The 23858-nt window shown below is 38.0% G+C and overlaps 2 long non-coding RNA genes across 2 annotated transcripts in view; both read right to left on the bottom strand.

Annotated features, from left to right (window-relative positions):
• Positions 1-23858, bottom strand: part of LOC147846022 (uncharacterized) — an 885319-nt gene that overhangs the window by 592256 nt on the left and 269205 nt on the right. The window lies entirely within an intron of this gene.
• On the bottom strand, positions 14364-14657 carry LOC147846024 (uncharacterized). Its single transcript, XR_015481544.1, has 3 exons — positions 14624-14657; positions 14481-14541; positions 14364-14407 (listed from the first exon to the last, which is right to left on the bottom strand). It is a non-coding gene; the product is annotated as an uncharacterized LOC147846024 (long non-coding RNA).

Raw genomic sequence — 23858 nt, 5'->3', positions numbered from 1 at the left:
CTCTCCCTCACCCATTTATCTATTTGCTCTTTCTAAATGCTACCTCTCTTCAACTTGTTTTTTTTTTTTCTGTATTGTGTTGAAAATGTGTGTGGCAAATAAAGGCATGGTTGATAAATGTGCTCTCCTAACATACAATTAGGTGGCCTTTAATATTAAAGTTTATTATCTCCAAGAGAATAATACAATTAAATTAAGTACATTTATACTTATTTTTTTTTACATAAGCAGTGCATTTGCATAGACACAAAACACTGAATATAATTCCAGAACTTCCAATGTATTAGATACTTTGCAACACAAGGCATGACATTGTGTGGTGCTCTTTCATTAAAATACAATGTCATGAACTTTGCAAAAATGATAAAAAAAAATTTCCCCTCAAAAAATCATATTGTAATGGTCTGCACAGATGAAATATCCACTGACCCTTGAACCGCCCCGACCACTGTCTATCGTTTAACCAAACATAAAATATAACCTTATGAATATGAATGAGAGATCAGTAAGAAGATCTCACGAAACAAGTCAAACACACACACAAATGCGTATAAGCAAGTTCTGAAAGCGTCTCTCTACAGCGTGGATGATGTTTCTCAGAGTTCTCCGAGGCCAACTAAAGTCAGCAGTTCAGTGATATGCTACTTTGGCCAGGGCCCTTTTACCCTCCATTAGACAAAGTGCAGGCTGGTAGGATTTTGTCCCTAAAGCCTCTGACCAGGCCAGAGAAGAAAACTCTGCAGAACTGGGATCAGAGATTATGTGTGTGAGAGATACAACCAGATCTAGCCTCTGGATTCAATTTCAGCTGATGTTGCACCCAGAGCTTCTTGCCTACAAAGCCGCGGTATGTACTGTATGTGTGTGTGTGTGTGTGAGAGCCAGTGTGTATTTGAAGTGTGTGGGTTTTAGGAAGTGAGAAATCCATTGAGAACAAGAGGGTGCAGGAAAATAAGCATGCCCTGTTAGCACAAATGTGTTTGTGTGGGTGTACATTAACATCTATGTGGGCTGGATGGAGGCTGAATATGCAAAGGGATGAAAACAAAAGATGATTTCTTCTTGACGGACTGCACTACATACCATTTGCGGACTATTATGTTTGGGTAACAAATTCTCTCCCCTAACCCATTACATATTGATGCTTGGTTAGACGTCCTTGGTGAAACCCTATGAGTTTTAGGGTACCTCTTTAGCATTATGTTTGTTCTCCATTCAATGACCCATTTGGTAATAGTTTGCCATTATTGTAAAGCCTATAGTAAAAGGCACACTATAAGATATTTTCCTTAATGCAGGGATGTCTAAACCTAGTAATGGAGTTTTATGTGGTAACATTGGCTGTGTGGCCATGCTAGTATGTTCGTCTTATGATATTAAATCTTGCAGTGTGTCACTTCCATCTAAATAGATAAGCCTTTTTTTGGACATCACCTAATAGTTCAATTTCTTATCTAACCTTTTGTCCAGTCACACGCTCTATAGCAGCGGTTTCAAACCCCCGGGTCGCGAACCGGCTGCAAATTATTTTCATTTTATGTAGTCTAAACATTTTTTTTTATCTTTTATTTTGAATTTTCACCATATTCTCTTAGTTACATCTCGGTCACTCAATTGTAAAAAATAAATTTAAGTAACAGACGCCTCTGGAAAGATTCTTAGCAAAAAGGAAAAGGCTCAATGAAGAATTGAAAGGAATGGATTGGCAACCCATTTGTCAACAAATCAGGTGGATACAGCATGTCTGTGCATGAAAAAGATCAACTGCTGAAGAAATGACGTTGGCCTTAAGAGTTGTTCATATATTGTGTCTTTTCCCAATCCCAATTCTACAACTTAGGCCTTCTCCTTACCTATCCATTGGAAAAACAATACCCCATTATTTGAATGCGCAAAAAAGGGGTGTCTCAATTCTCTTTAGCTTGAAGGCGTAGGACTGAGGGGAAGGGCTAAAAAGACCTTCATGTCATGCCATCATCAAGTCATGTCATGTCGTTTTCATCCGCTTATCCGGGGCATTGGGGCAGGAGAGAACTTCAGATTAGAGGTCTGCATTCCCGCGGCTGTCCCGCGGGCGCCGCAGGACCCGACCAGATTTCTGCGGCGCGGGAATAAATTTCAGAATAAATCGCGGGAGTGGTCGGTAACGGGTTTAATTTGGGACGGGAGCGTGCTATTGCTATGCGAATGAGAGAAAGAGAGAGAGAGAGAGAGAGAGAGAGAGAGAGAGAGCTTTGCCTGTGTGTGTGCTTGCTGCTTGTGTGTGTGTATGTTAGTGCGTGCGCGCGAATGAGAGAGAGAGAGAGAGAGAGAGAGAGAGCTTATTTCCAGATAGCAAAATACACTCGGGCCAGTTCCGGCTAGATTCTCGCCTGCCAGAGACTTACCACTCAGCCCGGCTCCGGCTGCCGGACTTTGGATGCTTGTGGACTCACTGCCCGATTCCGGCCCGAATCAATCGGGCCAGATGCGGTGGCCGTAAGCGAGCCGACACTGCTGCATCCGAGCCGGAATCGGCCCGAGAGTAATGTGCGCTGCGGCCCGGAGCTGGCGCAACTCAGTATTTATATACTTTTATATAAAACCTTTTGGTATTACATTGGTACTTGATACATGGTATTACAAGCCTTTGAGTTGATATAACAGCAAACGCCTGTGTGTCTGCTTGGTGCTTGTGTGTGTGTTAGTGCGCGCGCGTATGAGAGAGAGAGATTTGTCTGTGTGTGTGTGTGTGTGTGTTTATACAGACAGCTTGGCTGTCTGGACTGTATAGCTGGGGGATTTTCGTTTTTATTTTCCCCCGCTCTTTAGCAGGATCGGGTGCGGCGGCCAGAAAACGGGGCGGGTCGGGCAGCGGGACAATAAATTCTTAATATAAGTGGGAGCGGTCGGGTTCAGGCTAAAACGTGGCGGGCGGGAGCGGGATTCAAAATTTAGTCCCGCGCAGATCTCTACTCCAGATTTCCCTCTCCCCAGACACTTCCTCCAGCTCCTCCAGGGGGATCCCTGGAGGCCAGCCAAGAGACATAGTCTTTCCAGTGTGTCCTGGGTCTTCCCCGAGGCCTCCTCCCATGTGGGACATGCCCGGAACACCTCCCTAGGTAGGCATCTAAGTGGCATCTGAAACAGATGTTCGAGCCATCTCAGCTGACTTCTCTCGATGTGGAGGAGCAGCGGCTCTACCCCAAGCTCCTCCTGGGTGACAGAGCCACTCAACCTATCTATAAGGGTGCACCCTGCCACCCTGCATTGAAAACTAATTTCAGCCACTTGTATGCAAGATCTTGTCCTTTCGGTCATGACCCAAAGTTAATGAACATAGGTGGGGGTAGGAATATAGATTGACATGTAGATTTGTATTCGGCTCAGCTCCTTCTTTACTACAACTGACCAATACATTAACCACATTACTGCTGCACCGTTCTGCCTGTCAATCTCACACTCCATCCTTCCCTCACTCGTGAACTTAACCCCAAGATACTTGAAATCCTCCACCTGGGGTAAGGACTATCCTACAAGCTGGAGATGGCAAACCACCTTTTCCAGTAAGGCACTATGGACAAGGACTTGCTGATTCTCATCCAACCGCGTCACACTCAGCAGCAAACTGTCCCAGTGCATGCTGAAGGTCTATGTTAGATGAAGACAACAGAACAACATCGTCTGCGAATAACAAAGATAAAATCCTTTGGTCCCCAAACAGGACCCCCACCAGCCCAAGGCTGCACTTTGAAATTCTGTTCATAAAAAAAAATATGAACTGAATTGAGGGCAAAGGGCTGCCCTGGCAAAGACCAATATGCACTGTAAACAAGTCTGACTTATTGCTGGCAAAATTAACCAAACTCCTACTCCTACATACAGGGATGAGACAGCCCTTAACCAAGTGCCTCTGACCCCATACTGCCACAGCACTCCCAAGTCCACTTCTCCAAGTCCACAAAACACCTTTGGATTGGTTGGACATACTCCCATGAACCTTGGAGCACCCTGATGAGGGTATAAAGCTGGTCCAGTGTGCCACGGCCCAGACGAAAACCGCATTGTTGCTGCTGGAAGTCAGGCACAGTACCTTTAGATAGCCCATCCAACAGATTTTTCAGGACCACACTTGAAACCAAGAAGTAAGAACATTTTCCAGAATACACATCTACATTGAACTACTAACAAATTAGTAGTTTTTTTTGCCATTATTACATTTTAACAACCAACAAGCATATATTTTAATACATTTATATTGCCGTTTGTGTTTTACCATCATGTTTAAAAAAGATAATAATAAAAATAACAATAATGCTAAATTTGACTATACTTACATAAGTTTCTTGAGGTAGTTATTAGCTTTCTATTTACAACTAAACCACCAAGTTGTTGAATTGTAGCATACAATGAGGATGTTTATTTTTAGTGTTGCCAGCCCTTATAATAGATGGGTGGGTGGATGGATGGATGGATGGATGGATGGATGGATGGATGGATGGATGGATGGATGGATGGATGGATGGATGGATGGATGGATGGATGGATGGATGGATGGATGGATGGATAGATGGATAGATAGATAGATAGATAGATAGATAGATAGATAGATAGATAGATAGATAGATAGATAGAAATAGTTTTGCAGATTCAACCCTGTTCATTGAAAGTGTACAACTGATTAAATACCCAAGCTTCCCTGACAAGATGTGCTTGAAAATCATGATTGCAATTGTATTTTGATTGATTGTTAATCCTTACTCTGTATCCCTACACTGACCATCAAAAAGTGACACCCAAAGGCCCTGACCATTATAATATGATGAGTTAGGAGTGTAGGGTTTGATTTCTGTTATGTACACACACCCTAGCAGTTGTTCAACTGACCTTGGATGAAAGAATTAGTCAACCTTTCTTTCATTAGACACAGCTCAGGTAATCTCAACATGACTGTAAACATGATGCGTAAACTCAGGACCTGACAAGTAATTACAGTCCAGCTCTCCTATTAGCCACCTTCACACATATGTGCGCCGTTACAACTATAATTATTGTATTGCTGACCTTGTTGGCTTGAGGTCCTATTCAATATCCTGTAATTATCACTCCAGCCTTTTCTCCGTGTTTTTGTGGCATTAACAATGAAGCTTTGCTTCTCTTACTCCCCCTGTAGTTCAAGAAAAGAGGTTTCAAGAACGAATGTGTTTTTCTCTGTATGGCAGAGGTTGTGCGTGCAGCAGAATAGACATCTGAATATTTAAATGTTATATAAAGATCTATCTTGGTCATGTGATCACACATGTAAATGGGGTCAATGTTTTGTGATCACTCAAATTAGTTGTAGAGTAATCATAAGTCCTTTCACAAGCAATCATTTTATGTAGTATATTTTTTATGGGGTGTCTTAGTTAAAGGTCTAGTATCTCCAAAATGAAACTTTTGTCATTATTTATTTAGTTAAGTGGATATTGTTTATTTATTTGTTTATTCATTCATTCATTCATTCATTTATTTGTGTATTTATTTATTTGTTTATTTTATTTGTTTATTTTTGCTTTGCTGAACACATACACACACATACACACACATTCTAAATAATGTCTATTAGAACATTTACTATTAATTACTAGAACTTAAGCTTATTTTACCAAATCTACATTGTAAAAGCTCTAGAAATGAATTGAATATTGGAAACTAGAAGCCATTGACTACTATATTATTATTATTTTCTCTCCCACTATTAATCAGTGGCTATCACTTTACAAAATTCTTGTAAAATGTATATAGTAGTGTTGGGCAGTAGCGTCACAACAAGTAGTGACGCAACTAGTCGCTACTTTCTAAATCAAATAGCTTTTCAGTGGCCAAACAGTTTTCTACATCATTTATGATCTCCAGAAATACATATTTCAGAATAAGCCAATGTTGATTTAAACACAGGACTTCATGTGTAGTTAAGAATGATTTAATGATAATGTATCCCTCCAAGTAAAGCCATGCCCATGACATTAAGAGATACATTAACAGGTCATGAGTTCATGTTAGTTGGATTTAGCTTAAACTATTTAATACACAAATGAACAAATATTCACTAACAAGCAGTGTTTAATTTGTGAATTGTGAGGTCCCGGGAATTTTTTTAGTTTAACAGAGGAATTGTTCACAGTACTTCCTATAATAGTTTTTCTTCTGGAGAAAGGCTTATTTGTTTTATTTCGGCTAGAATAAAAGCAGATGTAAATATTTTGAAACATATTTTAATAGGACAAAACCATTAGCCTCTTTAGAAAATATATGTTTTTGATTGTTTGCAGAAGAAATCACTGTTATACAATGACTTACCTAATTACACTAATTAAGCCTTTGAATGTCACTTCTTAATACTAGTACCTTAAAAAGTATCTAGTAAAATGTAATGTACCGCCATCATAGCAAAGATAAAAGAAATCATTTATTAGAAATTGGTTATCAAATATGTTATGTTTAAACTGTGCTTTAAGCACTGTAAGAAAAAAAAAAAAAAAAAAAACTTCAGCTACAAAAGTCCCTCAGTCAAGAGCAGTGAGTGATTTTCTCCTTTTGTTGTTTGATTAATAATAACAACAGTGGGCAGCAGAAATATAGTGCGCTGTCACTTTAAGAATAGTGCAGCTCTGATATGGTTTCTCTTTCACAAGTCTTTTGATTCTTAACTTGTTTGTTTATTACACAAACGAGTGTTAAAATGAATAATCACTAAACACCACACTCTGACATAAATGTGCATGTATTTGACCATTTAAGCGCTCACATTAAGATGGTGTTAGATGTGTGTGCTCTGCTCATCCCAGAGCCTGTCCGAGGCTAAGCGCAGCGTGCACACACACAGAGCATGTGCTCTTTCGCGCTTTTAAAATATGAATGATGCGCATCCTGCGCTGAAAAAGTTACATTGCAGTACATGCTTTTAATCATTTTCACGTGGAACTGAACTTTGCACAACAACAAATGTGTACAACTGGAAAGGTGGTGGTATATGATGGAATAATGGTTTATCTAGATCAGGGGTGTCCAAACTCGGTCCTGGAGGGCCAGTGTCCTGCTTAGTTTAGCTCCAGGCTTCAACACACCTGCCAGGAAGTTTCTAATATATGTAGTAAGAGCTTGATTAGTTGGTTCAGATGTGTTTGATTAGAGTTGGAGCTAAACTCTCCAGGACACCGGCCCTCCAGGACCGAGTTTGGACACCCCTGATCTAGATTAATGCTTTTTCATAATCGTTAGAAGCCGAAATTGAAATCGGATTTTCGATTAATTGCAAAGCCCTACAAGACATGAACAATATGTTGCTGAATGAAAGTGAACTGCTGAACTGCAGTTAACCCGTTCAGGCTCAAATTAAATTTTAGAAACAGGCAAAGTCTATGCTTTTAACTGTTGCAAATCAGCAACGCCTGCCTTGAGAGGGTTAAAGTCTAAAGATTAAAAGTAAAACACCCGACAATGCATGGAACTCTGGAGGAAACACTGGATAGCCTGGTGATGCGACATTAATTGTTTTATACTGAAACTTTCCTTCTAAAAGTGCTTCCTTGGTCTTATCCACATTTTTTTTGAGAGGGTGCTCGCTGCAGAGCCATTTGAGCAGAGCTGAGCTCCAGCGAGGGGGAGCATGAGCTCTCGCTTTGCCTCCTGTAAGCTGTTTTAATGCGTACACCAACCCCATCCCTAACCCTACCCCCAGTGACATCACTCGTAGAAGAAGTGCAAAAAAGGTAGTGCTCAAGCTGCATTAGTTGCGTTTTTTTTTTTTTTTTCACGTGTTAAATATTTCAAATTAATTGCATGCATTAACATGAAAGTTTAGGTGCGACAGTGGCGCAGTAGGTAGTGTTGTCACCTCACAGCAAGAAGGTTGCTGGTTCGAACCTTGGCTCAGTTGCCGTTTCTGCCGTTTCTGTGTGGAGTTTGCATGTTCTCCATTCCTTCGCGTGGAATTCCTCCAGGTGCTCTGGTTTCCTCCACAGTCCAAAGACATGCGGTACAGGTGAATTTGGTAGGCTAAATTATCCGTAGTGTATGAGTGTGTGTGTGAAAGTGTGTGTGTGGATGTTTCCCAGAGACGGGTTGCGGCTGGAAGTGCATCCGCTGCGTAAAAACTTGCTTGATAAGTTGGCGGTTCATTCCGCTGTGGCAACCCCGCATTAGTAAAGGGACCAAGCCGACAAGAAAATGAATGAATGAATGAACATGCAAATTGTGACAGCACTAATTTTAAAACAAACTAAAGTTTGACAAGAAGGTGGACACTTCAACTGTATTTGATTGATTCTCATTTGACCATGAAAAAAGTTTCAGAGTATTTGAAGGAAGGAAACAAATCTGCATTAGGACTGAGCTGCACAGGCTCTTTTGTGCAGCTGCGTGAGTTTCTTGTTCTTTGTCCTGCTTGAGTGGATGAGGCAGGCTGTCGGTAGCAAAGGGACATAAAGGAGGTAGATTTCGAACCTCTACATGCTACAAGTCATTTTGATCAATGTCTGCAGCAGGACTCACTCGCTGGAGGGCAACAGGAACTGCTGAGAGATGAATTCTTCTGAATGTGCGTGTATAGGTCTGCACTGCTGGTATGTGCGCAACAGCTACTCACTTCCATTCTTTAAAGCGATTTGTGAGAGTACAGGTATGGCAGCAGTCACACCACTCGAATAAAATATTCCCAGTCTCTAATAAGCATCTTTCATCACCGCTTTTGTACAAGCTAACTAACCTGGTGTGCTAATAAAAGAGCTGACGAGTTTCACTGTATTTGTGCAAGACTGAAAGAACCATACTTACGCTCCGTGCATGTACAAACAGGACAAAGCCATTTACATTTATTTTTTCATTTGTTTCCTATATACTGCTTTAAATAATTTTTATAAATTTTGTGAGGTGAAAAACATTTCCTTGAAAGCCGTACATTTGTATCAGCAACGCAATCAGCAAAATGCTACTTGTGCCAAGAGCCTTTACAGTACTGTAATCAAACTTTACCACCAGTAGCTGAGGTTTTCATTAAGCTAAAGGCTTTGAAATGTTCTCTGGTACAGCATGGGGATTTTCAAACTCACAATGCAAATCCTCACAATGTCATCTGTTTACCCTTATAAAGATTTTCACCCATATATTACAGTTTGAAGCATTTTTATGTATACTGTATGTTCCAGTTTTTCTTTTCTTTAATACACATAATGAGATGTTAAGCAGAATATCTAAGCCTGTTCATCCTACGCACAGAAAATGGATTGTGATTTAATGTATACTTCCAAACAACAATAGAGTGTTTGTGTGCATATATGTGTGAGAGGAACATTTAAGTATACTGATAATCTTCACCAAGACACTAAAACTCTTGAATCAAAACTCTAAATCATGTTTGCGGTTGTGTATTCACTAGTATTTAGTTGAACTAGTGTGAAAAACCAAACCAGAACCTTCGTTCGTCCATCCATCCGTCCATCCTTCCGTGTGTGTGTGTGTGTGTGTGTGTGTGTGTAAGTGAAGTTCCACAAACTAATTTGACAGCTGATTCCTATCACTAATCACTAACTAGCCAATTGCATTGTAGGAGTCCATCTATTAGCCCAATGACGAAACTAACAGCATGGTCGAAGGTTTAATGCATGTAAGCCTTTACTAGTGCTTCTGAAAAGAATTTTGTTATTTATTAGAATTTATTTATATTCGTTTTTTAGCTCCGAATTCAATCTGACTTCAATTTAAATGATCCTACAATTTAGATTGTATTTCTATTTGTAAGTATGGATCACGTTCATCATTTATGATTTAATTTAGAGTTTTGATATTTTTTGGGGTCCAATATTCTAAATTATGTGTTCATTAGAGTTTCACGCTCCGGGTTTGCCGTGAAAACTTAACCGGGTGCAGTGTAAACTAATATTTAAATAGGCTGGTTGCATAACGCTCACCTATTCCTAAAAGAATAGATCCTTTAGCCAAGCCCGTGCAACAGTGATTAGATGATTAAAAGATCTACATGTTATCGGCTGAGAAGGGCAACGTATATTCAAATGCGCCTATCAATCAAATAACTTATGCCAGACCATAAATGTAGGGCAGACTCCTCATAATCTACTGGATACAGTGAATTGGGAAAACTCCAGAATTAATCAAAACTTAACATTTTATTTGTCAGGTAAAATTGTATTCTGCCAATTACATAATAAAACCATCAGGAAGCCAATTCATAGATGAGACTGTAACAATACAACATCCATTAATCAAAGATAAATCAAAGAATTATAGATGCATACCTGACCAGAGAAGTACTTTGCAGCATAAGTCTCAGAGATGCTGCAATGGGGTGTTTTTTTACATCTTTACCTTATATAATCAAGTCAAAACAAACAGCCATAAATTCAAGTCAATTGAAGTGTCACAGGGACCCCTGACTAGTGAATTTGAGGACTTAACCATCTCTTAGGAGGGAGAGTACCTGGCAAAGATCTGTTTAAAATCAGAAACAAAATCAACATATACCATTAAAATATTACTGTAAAATTAAGACCACTTTACCAAACACACAGAGACATTTAAAATGATACCAAACATGAATATAGTGCTACAAGATACATCATATTAAAACCTTGAACTTTATATGTGAAATGTGCTCTGATCAGAAGGTAACATAAGGGTCAAGAAGGGTGGCTTGAGATGAAAGGAGAAGGATGACGTTCTTGCATTACCCCCTGCTTTTCCAACCTGTATTTTCATTGTCAACAGTGATTTGAATAGAACAGTTGAACAGCTAATTTCTTCATCACTTCTCAGATTAGACAGTCAAGTGTTGTATTGTATCTTGTCTCATAAAATTCTATAACAGTTCTCAGGGTCTGATATTTTGGAATCTTACAGCATCATTAAAAAAAAAAAAAAAAAAAAAAGATAAATATATATATATATATATATATATATATATATATATATATATATATATATATATATATAAATATATATATATATATATATATATATATATATATATATATATATATATAAATATATATATATATATATATATATATATATATATATATATATATATATATAAATATATATATATATATATATATATATATATATATATATATAAATATATATATATATATATATATATATATATATATATATATATATATATATATATATATATAAATATATATATATATATATATATATATATATATATATATATATATATATATATATATATATATATATATATATATATATATATATATATATATATATATATATATATATATATATATATATATATATATATATATATATATATATAACAGCCTAAACTTTATCTCTCATCTTCATTTTGGAAACCCCCTCTAGCACAGCTGCCCCATAGCTAGAGGGTCGTTGGTTCAAATGCTAGCAGAGCCAGTTGACACTCTCGGTGCAGAGTTTGCATGTTCTCCTGCTTTCATATCAAGACCTGGTTTTTGGATAATGTGCCTAATTTACTAAAGTGGTCAACAATAAATTATAGGTTCTTGTTTGTTTTATATTTTAGTCAGAGATGCATTTGTGGTTTATTTATTTTACATATTGTCTACATATTTTTCCACTGTTATGTTTATATTTTGTTTCGAGAAAGCAGCCAGATATGTGGAAAAAGTTTAATATCGAACAAAAATATATATAAATGGCACCCACCAGGCACATCGCATCAACATTATGTCAGATTGACGTTGTGCCTCAACAATGTGGGGACATTGCATTTTGTTTAAAAATGGAATCCAGAATCATCAGAATCCAACTTCTGGATATTGCCAATGTCCAACGTCCAACCTAAAATCAACCAAATATTAATATCTAATGATGTTACAGTTTGATGTTGTGTGAACATTACCATTATGACCTCTATCAGACATTAGATTTTGGTTGTTATAAGTGACAAATAAATGTCAGTATTTGACGTTAATATGACGTTGGCTTAAGATATTGGCTTGATGTGGGATTTTGGTCACTTTTGAACACAACCTGAAATTAATCAAATATCATCGTTATTTGACATCATTATTGAACATCAAAATAATGTTGTTTGTAGACAATGGCTAGCCATTGAATTTGGGTCACCTGACTGCATGACCTAAATCGAAGCTAATATTAATGTCTTATATTGTGGTCTGCCTGCTGGGAAGTGTCAAGTAAAGAGCCACATAAACAAACCTAAACCAGCCAAATACCTAGCACTATGCCTGAACACCATAACGCCCCTGACAACCAGCTGGAAAGTCATTGTATGCATCATAAATTAGCATGTATATTTTATACTTTAATATATTTGAAAGTTTAATTAGAAACTAGGCCTGCAGTAAAATACACTTATTAAATCACAATTAATTACAGTCCCAGCTGAATTAATTGTGTATGCAGTACTGTTTGCAGTAATGTATTTGTTACATATAATTTTAATGAGTTGAGAATTTTACCACATTTACTAATAAAAATATTGTTTTGTTATTATTTTTGTTCTATATATATATATATATATATATATATATATATATATATATAGTGCAATATATATGTACAATTTGTATGCACCTCTTACATACATTGTGCACATTGTCTGCTACTATATTCATATTTTAAGCTGATTTATCATCAAGATAAAGTTCATCATGAAACTGACGAGTGTAATTTGTATGTTGAACATGTTTCCTATGTGTTGATCCTGTCCGCACAGTAATTTGTGGTATCTCTGCTTCACTTTCTCAGGCAGCCAAGGTCTTGAGTTCATTGCATGGCATAAAAAGTAATAAAAAAGCAAAGTTGAAGTCTCTTTTATTTTTTCCACTAAAGTTCCTCGAACGAAACTCTTGAATGCCAGTACATACTTTTGAAAAGAGATTTATTGTCAGGTTTCTGCCACTCTGGTCTTGTAAGTTCTTGTTTTGGTGGCAGACTTTTGTGCTCGGCTCAAGTTTTCTTTTGTCGAGCACTTGTTTTGTCATTGTGTGTGTGTCTCTGTATGAGCACCATTTGTGAACGCGCATGGTCCGTGCGCGTCCCCGCTTGATGCCGGCGCGTGAGGTCTTTGCGGGTTTGCAAGTGCATGCTGCAATCCGGGTATTCACGATTTGTCAGCAGCGTGGTGTTTTATTCCCAGCGTCTCAGTCCAGTTGGTTTCAGTTTCTGTTGGTGCTGGGATGAAACATGCACGCTGCGTGTGTGAGTGCAAGGTGGGTGTTTTCATTCATCGTGTACTCGTGGCTTGCGTTCAGTCTTCTGTTGGTGTTGTGTTTAGTGTGACGAGGGTATAGAGTAGGGTTTAAATCTCTTTAAATAAAAATAACCGACTACGCCACCCCGGGAGTTACCTAGGGAAACAACTATTAGAAAAGGACACAGGTTCGTTTCTCCCAGAAAGGCACAGTGACGTGAGTTAATGAAAAAGTACAAAAATATTTATTTGGAATAAAACTGTCAAATTGTACGGTTCTTAAAAACACATCAAAAACTCCCACTTCATTATTAAACACAAGAAACAATAAATAAACAAAACCAAACCAGGATTGGAGGTTCCCACTGACTGGGTACGAGTGAACAGACTTTACCCCAGCACACGCACACACCACAGTGCACTCAAAAATCACGCTATCACGCACTCAGTGTCCCACAGCACATGGTAGAGAAACACCACCACCAGTGGAAAGTGACCCGTCATCCACCGGGGGAAACCTCAGTTCCTGAAATAAATAAAAATAAATAACCAATAAAACACAAATAAGTGGGTCAATCAGGTTAACACCTACTTTACATGATCTAATTGAAAGATAGCTACAGCTGTAGTTGCACCATCTGACCTACACTAAACCCAAACATTAACGGTAACTCGAAATAAGACTAATAAACACACAAAAGAATAATCTTAATAACGAAAACAAATCAATGCTTTGCATAAATTAAAGACACAACAAAAAGCAGAACACTGCTAATGTTAACAAATCAATTATCCAACACAAATAAACAAACGACAGAATGAAGGGGAGCACGAAGCAGCACGCTAAGAATTATTGCTCGCAGTCCCAGCTAACAGCTGCATTGGTGGTGTCCAAGCGGCAGTCAATACGCCGGCGTTAGCATTAGCAGCAGTTGAAGGGGATCTCCGGTAACCACGGCAATAGCGGTGAACACGGGAGCTAGTAAGCAAATGATACCAGAGGAAGATCAGAGGTAAAAGAGAAAGGGGAGAAAGGGGAAAAGGGAGGATCCTAAGGAGGAAAAGCGCAAACAAGCCCATTAACATGGTCCTTTAAATGATCACACCAAATCATACGTGCTTCACTTACCAATGGGAGCACACTTAGACATGTTCTAATCACTCGTTGGTCGATACAATACAGCGAGGTGCCGGAATTAATAGCTGTACGGCATGAAACACGCAGGATAAATACGGCTAAACCCCATTACTCAGCCAGTTAAAAGCCATCACATACCTGCAACTGAACAGTCATCCAGCCACCACAGCCAAGGGAAAAGCCACCGCCACACGATGCACTAGAACAATGCCAAAAGAGAGCTTAACGTGGGTCGAATCAAACAACTTACAAAAAATTCAGAACGAGCGCAGAGCCTCTACCTGTAGCCGCGGCTACAGACACCCAAACCAGTGCGTCGGAGTCGGACGTGACGTATCCCAAGCACTAACCAATCAGGTTTAAAAAGGCGGTGCTACGTGCCGATTGGCCGATGTCAATGCCAATCAGCTGCACAGCACCATCACATTTTGGTTACTCAAATCAATCAGCTGCACTACACCATCACATTAGCACATGATATGTGTTTACATGCACCGCGTGCTTGTGTTGTCATTTGAACAGGGTAATGAGTTCTCTCATTGGCTGCGTGTTCTTGTCCATTTTATTTGAGCACATGGCTTGTGCCGTCTCAGTGTCATGTGCTCTCTTGTCTATTGTCTAGTCCCACCCTCCTTGTAAACCATTATTAGTTAATAATGTTAATTTGTTTGTGTGTTAATTTACTTCTGTTTATATTCCCCTCATGTCTGCTCTCTTGTGCCAGTTCGTCATCGATACTCCCCCTGTGTTACTGCTTCAGTCTTGTATTGCTAACTCAGCCAAGTTTGTTTGTGTTATAGTAATGTTTTCCCCCTCTGGGTTTGTTTTGCCTTTTTGTTTTATTTGTATTTTATTATTAATAAAACCCATATTATTTTCTGCAATTGAGTCCTTGCTCCTTTTCCCCAACCACTAATCATGAAATTTACTTAATCTTGAAAAATAAAATAAAAAGTAAAAAAAAAAAACATGACAGCCTTTTTCCCCATTTTTGTTTTTGGTGTCCATCATGACAGTTTTGCTTTCAGGTGGCATCCTGCAGGTGGTTGAGTGGCATACTAAAAGATCATGAATTCCCACCTAAATACTCCATGGTTGATCAATGTCTTTTTAAAACTTCTTTTTTTTCCCCCAGATCATTTTAAGTGCAGTACATTTCCAAGTTCATCCTCAATCAACTTTGTTAAAAGGCTAAGTATCTCTGGAGTGGCCTCCAACTCTGGTCCTTATATCTCTAAGCATTAGTTCTTGATGGAAAGCTCAGTATTGGGAGCAACATGTGAGTTTCCACAGAGTTAGTCCCTATTGTCCTTTCATGTGCCCGCAAAGTTGAGTGCTCTTGTCGAGTTCACAAAAAGTACGTTTGTAAAGAGGTTGAGACCAGGCTTGAGCCTTCTTAGGTGGTAAGCATTCCAAAGCAGACACCAGATTGGCAACCGTGCCTGTCTAGGCCAGCATTGCACTGGAATATACTCTTTCATTTTGTCCAGATTTCATGCACAACTTGATGATGAAAAGCACCATATTCATCTCTTCCATGGTAGCAGACTTCACTCCCCTCACAAACCTTGATGATGGGAGAAAGCAAGGAACGTTTGTCCCAACAAAACAATGTCCCCCCTTGCGGAAATGTTCTAAGGATCCCATGGCCATTAAGCAAGTTTTGTCATCCAGTGTCACAAATGTGTTACAGCATCATCTACATAGTTTTTAAAATATGCAAAGAGGTGGCACTACTTTTAACTAAATACCAACTAGGTAGCAAGCTTTGCCTGTTCTTGCCATACGCAGCCCACTGAGAAGGCTGCATCCACAGTGGTCATCCACTTACAAGAAGGTGATTCCGCCTACATGTCAGCAGACTGCAAGGACCACCAAAGAGGTCTTTAAAGCTGTCATGGTATCAGGTAACTATTGGCCAACATGTTGGATGTAGCACTTACTACTAAGTAATTATGCCTACTTAGTTGTCTAGATATCATAGGAGTGAAATGCAAATTTAATTTGCCACTGATCAAAAGCCAGCTTTTATTGCATGAAAGGTGATAGTGGATCCCTCTAACCCCTAGTGTATGCCCAATGTCTCTGCCCTAACCCTAACTTAAAGCCTTTAGGGCAGGGATCACCAGTCTCGTTCCTGGAGGTCCGATGTCCTGCAGATTTTTGCTCCAACCCTAATCAAACACACCTGAACAAGCTAGTCAAGGTCTTAGAAGGTATACTTGAAACACCCAGGCAGGTGTGTTGAGGCAAGTTGGAGCTAAACCCAGCAGGGCACTGGATCTCCAGGAACGAGATTGGTGACCCCTGCTTTATGGAATGAGCATAACAATTAATATTTAACCTCACAACCAATCTCACCCGGCTCTTTGCCAATGTTTTGCATAATGTTTTTTTTTTTTTTTTTTTTTTTTTCACTCACAAGAAGGCAATACCGCCTACATGTCATCAATCTCTTAAGAACCCACAACAGAAGTTTTGAAGTGGTCATGAAACCAAGATACTCTGGTATTCCCTGACTGAAGTCCCCTTTGACACAGTTGCACTGGTGCACAGATGGACAAGGGGCCTAGAGTACACGTGTCTCCCAGTGATCCTCCTTGCACAAACCCTTTGTAAGATTGGAGAGAATGGATAACAGGTTCTGATAGTTGTGCTGAGTTCAAGTTTCACTCCCTGGTCATTTATGCTGTTTAGGTCAAAGGGAAATTTGTCTTCTGCTGTGAGAGAGACAGAACTGTAGCAAGAGCCCCCTCTACCAGGTGGATGTATTTTCTGAAGTTAACAATTTTCTATCTAATGTTCCTTCCAATGATATTACCCATGGAGATGTACATATACGACAGTTTTTTTTTTTTTTTTTTTTTTTTTTAAGAAAGTCCTGAAGAAATATCAGTAGGCTTCTACACTTAAAGTCTATGTGACTGCCACTGGTGTCAGTAATGATTTGTTGGATAGGAGGTCCACTGGAAAACACAACTTCATTTTATGGTTCCTGAGAGGCGCAATCACATGCTGCTGCATCTTATTCTTTTTGGAATGTCTCTTTATTTTTAAAAGACTTGAAAAAAGATCTAGACACACAATTCTATTATCCCTAGGTATACCCAGTCTTGGCCTGAGTTTGTGGCTGTATCAGATAAGCCTTTGCCAACCAGTTGGATGTAGTACTTGCTGATACTTTATTCTGCCTGCTTTCGTACCCAGATATTCTATGTGTGGTGTGCAAATTTCACTTGCCTCTGATCAATTATCAGTTTTGTATTACAAGAGAGGTGATTGGGGCTCCCATAGTGTCTGTTTGACAAAATATATATTTAATGAGGGTTAGTATAAAACCTTATAATAACCATGTAACCTAATAACATTGTGCAACATATGCATTGGAAATTCAGCCTCAGATCGAGTCTGTAAGACACATTTAACACTGAAACCTTTTATCAAGACATATTTTCTTTTTCAGAAAAACCTCAAGTTTTGATGGGGTGAGCAGAGACATGCATTTTACTTAATTTCAATTCTGTATTTGATGTTATCATGCTGTATTTTACTCTTCTCATCTCTGCTTAAAAGCAGAATAGTAAACTAAGTCAAGAATGTCAATGTCTCTGTGTGAATACTTTCACTGTTTTTGAATGGTATTTGACATCTTTTGGCAAAAAACAAATTTTCACTTGAGTGGAAAATAAAGATTTTTGAGACTCAAAATGTCTTTCTCTCAGACACACATTCAAATAAAGTGAGCTATTCAACAAAATCTGCTGACCTTCAGTTGGAAAGGGACACCTAAAATATATCCTCACAGTTTTCTTGAACACACACACATACACACGTTTGTTTTTGTGAATTGCGAGGACATTACATAGGTTCTGTACAAACTGTATTTTCTATTGCTCTAACCCTTCTATACTCCTGAATCCAACCATCAAAGGAAACTGTGTGCCATTTAACCTTCTGAGAAAAAGTTACTCGGTGTAATTTATAAGCCTTCTGAGAAATTAGGACATCAGCAATGTCCTCATATATAGATATAGCTACTGAGAATGTGTGAGTGATTTAAAGAAAATCGCACACTTCCGCAGTAAACTGCAGTAAAGCACAGCATGGTGTAACACTAGTAAAACATGGCCAGCAGGGGGCAGTTATATAGCTTAGTGAGCATACTGAACTGATATACTGTAGCAGCCAGAACACCTGAGCTACATAAGCGGTGTGAAAAACGACATTCTTTTGGCAGCTGTGTGTTATCTTATACTATATAGTTTAACTGTTTTAAATGCTGATTTTGGAGTGCCTATTTAGGCTAAGTGCAAATAGCGCACCTCATTGGATTAAGCTATATGATTTCAATATCTCTTAGGTTTTTTTATCTAGATCTATGAAATTGTTTTGAGCCCTTAAAAGTGGAAACGTAATTTGTAAAGTTTTATGTCTTCATGTTGTATTCATATTACAGCTGCAGTACAGCACATGACTATGGGTGGCAAATTGCAGTACTGCACATGCAGAAACAAGCGTTCACTGTAGCCATATCTGTATCACCATCTACTTGTAATAGCTGTGTCATTCCTACAGTGTGCCATTATAAAGATTTTGATAGATGTTTTTTGTTAATTATGGGGCATTCCAAAGGATTCAACCCTACACCTAATCCAACCCCCCTTACACTTTTTTTTTTAAAGTGTGTCATACTCATGCCATTATATGCAATTGCGAATATATATGCAAAAAAAAAAAAACAAACACTCGCAGACGTACACACATTCACACTAAACATTCCAGGTAAACACAACATGTTCATGTTCACTGTGCCAGAAACTCACATTTCCAGTGTGGCTTGAGTGATTAGACAAGGTAAACAGAGAGAGAAAGAGTGTGTGTGAGAGAGAGACTCACAGTCCTCTATACACAACTATAACACAAAACAAGCGAGGAGGGACAAGGACACGCTTATGACGGAAACATATTTCTTGATGAATTGATGGGTAGGGATATTTTGCTTATTTCATTTTAGGAAAATAAGGAAATTATCAAACAGAAGTGCACACTGACGGATTTTAAAAGGCCAACTCACCTTGCAGCGGACTCCTTTCGGGGGAAATGGTTTATTTGAAAACAGTGATTTAAAATAGTGGATGATGGATTGTGATTAGGGCAGAAGATTTGTGACAGAAGTCGTTTCCTGAGGCAAAGTCATCCAAAGATTGTGAAAGATGAATGTATTACCTCAGAAAACCTTGACCGTTTTTTGAAGTTGTCAGTTTGCTTCATGTTCAGCCACATCTAATTAAAACTGTTCGATGTCCTGCAAACATGTATCATTATCTGGTTTCATTTATGTTTTTAATTTAGTTTTTGATAATGACATTGCTTTAAGTCATTTTCGTACCAGTAGTTTTGAGATCTAAAGGACATTTACGCAACTTGCAGATATTGGCTATTCATATGCATAAAATTTACAGAGGATGTCGAGATTTTAGCCTTGAGCACTTTTCTGTATGAAGTTAAAAATATCTGGATGATACAACTGCCCTGGTATGAAGGAAAACAGTGTGTTAAACGAATCACATTTTTTAAAAAATGGTAATTGTTTCAGTAAAATAAATGTATATTGCATATAGGTCAAAGACAAAATGGGGCGTTATAAATATCAAAACAATACAGTATAATATAAATGTATACATTATTATAAATTATAATGATGTTGATTTATTAACTTATTTACCTGCAATTTTATATCAAATGTAATTTATTAAACAATAACATATAACAAACAATAATAAAAAAATGCTAAGTAAATCAGTCAAAAAAATAAAGACCAAGTTGTCATTCAGCCTAATATATAAAGCTTTAAAAATTAAAAAAATCGCAGTCAAATATATGTGCTCGGGAGAAAATAACAGATGACTGTGACCAAATATTGCCTTTAGACATATCCAAAGTTAATTACATTTCACAATGGCCTGAAAATGAAAACTAGAGTTCTCAGATTTTGGTCACATTGGGTCAAAATGTTAGTTGTTAATCTAATTTCAGGCAATAAAACTCCCTGGACCTGAGCATTCATTGATTAATAGTTTATTGTAAATACAATAATTTTTATTATTATTTTTTTAAACTACAACCAAAAATCAGTAGGTTGTGACAGTATGTCATTACAGATAACATGAACACAACATATTTATAGTCTAGTCACCTTCAATTTAATTCTAAATATACATCCTTTCCTGTCATTCAGACCTGCAACATATTCCCAAAAAAAAAAAAAAAAAAAAAAGAGTTGGGAAAGAAGCAGTTTAGGGCTAGCAATTCAGTAAATTGGTTGAATAATCATGTGATTTGAAATAGTTGATGTCAACAGTATGTACAGTAATTTGATTTGGTACAAAAACAGGATTCAGTAAAGGTCTAGTCCTTTAGGAGCAAAGATGGGCAGATGATTGTCAGTTTGCCAATGAATATGTGAGAAAAATATTGAAATGTTTAAAAAAGTAACTGTTCTTCAGAGAAAGATAGGAAGACATTTGGATATTTTACCTGTAACAGTGCATAACATCACTAAAAGATTCAAGGAATATGTAGGATTTTCAGTGCATAAAGGGCAGGAGCGCAAGCCTAAGCTGAGCAACTGTCATCTCCTATCCCTCAGGTGGCACTTCATCAAGAATCCTCATTAATCTATACACGATGTCACAATATGGGCTCAGGACTACATTGGCAAACCTTTGTCAGGTACCACAATAAGTAGATACATCCACAACATGCCAGTGAAAAAGAAAGTCCTATGTGAACAGTGTCCAGAAACGCAGTCGACTTCTCTGGGCTCAGAGGCATCTGGATTGGACCATCACATAGTGTGTACTGTGGTCAGATAAATCAGTATTTCAGGTATTTTTTTAGGAGAAATAGATGCTGTGTGCTCCAGACCAAAAAAGAAAAGGATCATCCAGACTGTTACCAGCAACAAGACCAAAACCTAGAGTCTGTCATGGTATGGGGTTGTGTCAGTGCCTTGGCAAAGATATGTATAGCTATTGACCTTATGCTTTAATGCAGAAGTGCACTCACTTTTGTGATTGTTTAAGAACTTCTAATTCAGCTCCTTATGGGAGAAATGACTAGGAGTACTTGCTCTACAAACAAACATGATTATACAAACAAAGCACAATCTTATACTAAGAAAATGTCAGTTTTTAACATCAAGCAGCGTAACAAACTGTTTTTAACGTCTAAATATGAATGGAAGTGCATGGGACCGGAAGTCTCAAGTCTCTTTGAAAAAAGATTCTAATGGCTGCGTCCAACTCGTATGCAACGAATAAGGTAAATATAAAAGATATATGCTGCCTTCTTTTTCAGGCATGCCCATGCATATTTCAACAAGACAATGCAAAACCACATTCTACACACATTACAAACTCCTGGTTGCCAAGAAAAAACAATACAGGTACTTCACTGGCGTGCCTGCAGTCCAGACCTGTCTTCAACAGAGAATGTGTGGCACAGTTTGAAGTGCAAAATAAAGCAACAAAGACCCCGTACTGTTCCCACCTTAAGACTTGATTGCAGGAAGAATTGGAAAATTTACTCTTGAAACCCTTTAGTCTTCAGTCCCTAAACATCTTTTAAGTGTTGTGGAAAAAATTGACAATATTACAAAATGGTAAATGCTTGTTTTGAAATATGTTGCAAGAACCAAAACTGGAATGTGTCAAAATTGGAAAAAAAAAAAAAATCTTGAAGAACACATTAAATAATGTTTGATTGTCTGCAATGAAATACAGTCAAAGTAAATTTAGGAATTTTATTTATTATTATTATTTTTTTTTATTTGTATTGTATTCACAAAAGCCCATCTTAATGATGTGTTTTTTAAATAATTGTAAATGACTGTAGCTTGTCAGACTGTACAAACATGATTTCCATGTCAGACTGTAAGATCTCAGTTTTTATGTCAGATTGAATGACAGTTAAGATGCAAAACGTTTGACGTCTTCTATAAGTAACACATTCACTGACCTGTATTCTCAAAATAACACCTCACATGCAGCAAAAACAAATCTTTTTCAGTATTTTTTTTTTCTCACAACATCTATTTTGACATTCCCCCTTGCTAGTTGTCATGTTGATTGCGTCATCAGATTATGTGCTTCTATTGGTTCTAGAAGAGACGATCCTCCTTGCTGAAGTCTCTATGACTCTGTCATAACTTAATTTGAGGGAAATTGAATTACGGCGGCCTCTAAGCAGCTGTCAGTGAACATGTCAAACCAATTATCAAAGACCGCAGATTTTATCCTAGTGTAAATCTGGCTAAATTTGTCCATAATATTAAACTCTGAGTACTGCTATGAGATTCCATGAGATCAGAAAATGAGATCTGCCATAAAACAATAAACAAGTCTTCGGGAGAGGATCTTAAGAATGCCATCTTGACAGCTGATCACTGACCTATCCTTAGGCCTTCTTCCCCTCCCAGTTATATGGCCTGAGTCATTGAAAAGGATTTCCAGCTTTCAATTTTCTATGGTGATATGGTGTCAGTGCGAGTGTAAATGTGATCTCAGTTTTTATATCAATAGCACAGATCAAAAATGATGATCTCCGATTTGGGAAAATTCTGTCCTATTCATGGGAGAGACTGCTCTTGATGAGATCTTTGTCAAGTCTTGTCTTCTTCCTCATGTGGTATTTGAGGGTTAAAATCCCCAGACAAAAGTCTTTGTGAAGCTTTTATTATTTTGAATTTCTGATTTGTTTTACTGTAGATTGGGTATTTAAAGAGACTTGGTGAAATACACAAGGAAGCATCTGTAATTAGATAAATCTTCTCACACGTTGCCTGTGTGTCTACATTGCCAGATATGATGCATCACAGTATCATTGTGAAAATGTATCATCAAATACATTTCTGGAGCACGCGGATTCTGTTACCAGAGCTACGTACATCTTTAAAATGAACAATACGGGGTGCTATGACACCGCAAATTGCTTTTTATTTTGTGTGTTTTTTTGCACCAGCTTTTCCGCTGTTACCAGTTTGCCCAGTAGCTCACTGTGTATGTTGACAGACTTGAGACGCAGAAAGGAGTTGACCACGACGATATGGTTTGAGTCTGTCAAAGAATGGTCAATCGGTGCTTTTGAAAATCTATCTATTTAACTATGTAACTATCGGTTGGGTTTAGGGAAGGGGGTTGGTCGAGGTATTGACAGTCAACAGCAGCCTCTGGTGTATTTAGGTGAGAAGAGCAGATGCTATTGGCACTTGTGAGAGGAATCTGAGATCTGAAAAAGCCAAAAGTGGAAAAGAGGGGCCAAATATTTGAATTCATATATAAGCAAGTTAAAGCAAAGATTTGGCACTTATGGCAAAATGTAATCTGAATGTGAGCCTAATGTGGCCCATGTGGAAAATGTTAAATTTGGCCCAAATGATCGGGGACAAATGTGGGCCACAGTTGGCAAAATTGTGGCATAGTCATTTAAGGGTATTTTGGGTCTAAACCCAGTGGC

The sequence above is a fragment of the Danio rerio genome, chromosome 3, assembly GCF_052040795.2.
Source record: "Danio rerio strain M-AB ecotype USA chromosome 3, GRCz13ab, whole genome shotgun sequence".
Lineage (NCBI taxonomy): Eukaryota > Metazoa > Chordata > Actinopteri > Cypriniformes > Danionidae > Danio > Danio rerio.
This window is presented reverse-complemented; position numbering and strand designations above follow the sequence as displayed.